The 2052-nt window shown below is 47.9% G+C and overlaps 1 pseudogene; it reads right to left on the bottom strand.

The window, feature by feature from the left end:
* Positions 1 to 797: 797 nt before the first annotated feature.
* On the bottom strand, positions 798 to 915 carry LOC126196241 (5S ribosomal RNA; annotated as a pseudogene).
* Between the last annotated feature and the right edge of the window lie 1137 nt (positions 916 to 2052).

Here is a 2052-nt window from a genome sequence, read left to right as displayed (position 1 = left end):
TTCATCGGTCGTAAGAGCATCGTAAAATAAGGATTTTGAGAAACCAATGGTCGGAACTGCATATTTACGATGGAACCTCGCGTTTAGTGAGAAACGCGTGTGAATCTTGTGTTTGTAAACTGCTTACGTTACAGAACAAATAAGCTTGTTGGTATCGACTATCAGGGCACTACCTTCAAAAACGATACACAATTGTCTATGAAGTGTCTGCAATGGAGTTTACCACTGTTTACGGTTTGTGAGAAACGAAAATTTGTGTCGGACCGGGACTCGAACCCAGATTTCCCCTTATTGCGAGCAGTCGCCTTAACAATATCGCCTATATGCGCACACCTACGGGATTGGCCCAAATTCAGATGTGTCCCAGAGCTCACAATTCTTACGCTCCACATTGTGTGATTGCCACACAGAGAGAGACAAATATTTTATCATCATTTTAGTCCGTCGAGACATGTATACATCAATGACGGTTACAATGTATGTGTTTATTCGGTGTCTGAATCTTCATATTACAATGTCCTTCGGAGATGCATATGTGTCTGAAAGAACAGACTCTGTACTACTGAGTACTAAAACTAAACTAAACTAAGCGCCGTCCGAACAGGGCATGAAGGCCCAACGGTACCGACGTGCCCCCGTGTCATCCTCAGTCATTAGGCGTCACTGGATGCGGATATGGAGGGGCATGTGGTCAGCACACCGCTCTCCCGGCCGTTGTCAGTTTTCGTGACCGGAGCCGCTACTTCTCAGTCAAGTAGCTCTTCAGTTTGCCTCACAAGGGCTGAGTGCACTCCGCTTGCCAACAGCGCTGGACAGAGCAGATGGTCACCCATCCAAGTGCTAGCCCAGCCCGAAAGCGCTTAACTTCGGTGATCTGACAGGAACCGGTGTTACCACTGCGGTGAGGCCGTTGGCTTCTGATGATTACAGACGCGGTAATTACACTGAGGTGACGAAAGTCATGTGATATCGGTACATACATACACACGTGGCGGAAGTATCGCTTACGCAAGGTATCAAAGGACAGTGCATTGGCGGGACTCTCATTTGTACTCAGACAATTTATTTGAAAAGGTCTGAGACGTGACTAATGCCTCACGACGGTAGTTAACGGAGTTTGAATGAAGAATGCTAGTTGGAAATCGCTGGGGTTTTCAGTAATCCACGCTCCACAGTGTCAAGTGTGTTTCGAGAAAACCAAAATCCGTGCACTACCTCTCACCAAGGACAACACACTGGCCGACGGCTTTCACTTAACGACCAAGAGCAGCAGATACAGTGTAGAGTTGTTAGTGCTAACAGACACGCAACACCGCTTGAAACAACCACAGAAATCAACGTGGGATGTATGACGAACGGATCCGTTAGGACAGTGCGGCGTAATCTGGCGCTAATGGACTCTGGTAGCAGGCGACCAACGGGAGTAGCTTTGCTAATAGCACGACGTCGTCTCCAACGCCTCACTTGGGCTCGTGACCATATTGGTTAGGCTCTAGACAACTGAAAAACCGTGGCCTGGTTCGATGAGTCCCGATTTCAGTTGGTAAGAGCTGATGGTAGGGTTCGAGTGTGGCGCAGACCCAACGAAGCAACGCCTTTTAGTAGTCAACAAGACACTGTGTAAGCTGGTGGTGCCTCCATAACGGTGTGGGCTGTTATTTGTACGGAATAGACTGGTCCTCTGGATGTTCGGCTACTTAGAGTTCATTTGCAACAATTCATGTGACCCCAAACAACGATGGAATTTTTATGGATGATAATGCGCCATGTTGCAGGGCCAAAATCGTCCGTGATTGGTTTGAAGGAAATTGTGGGTATTTCGAGCGATATATTTGGCCGCCCAGATCGCCTGACACCAATCACATCGAACATTTATGGGACACACGTAATCGACAGTTCATTTGATTCACAAAATTCAGCACCGGCAATACTTTCGCAGCGACAGACTGCTACAGAGGCAGCATATCTCCGGGGGCTTCCAACGACTTTAGTCCACACCACGTCGAATTACTGCACCACACCGGGCATAAGTTGGCCCGACACTGTATTATG

This window comes from Schistocerca nitens, chromosome 7, assembly GCF_023898315.1.
Source record: "Schistocerca nitens isolate TAMUIC-IGC-003100 chromosome 7, iqSchNite1.1, whole genome shotgun sequence".
NCBI classification, from domain to species: domain Eukaryota; kingdom Metazoa; phylum Arthropoda; class Insecta; order Orthoptera; family Acrididae; genus Schistocerca; species Schistocerca nitens.
This window is presented reverse-complemented; position numbering and strand designations above follow the sequence as displayed.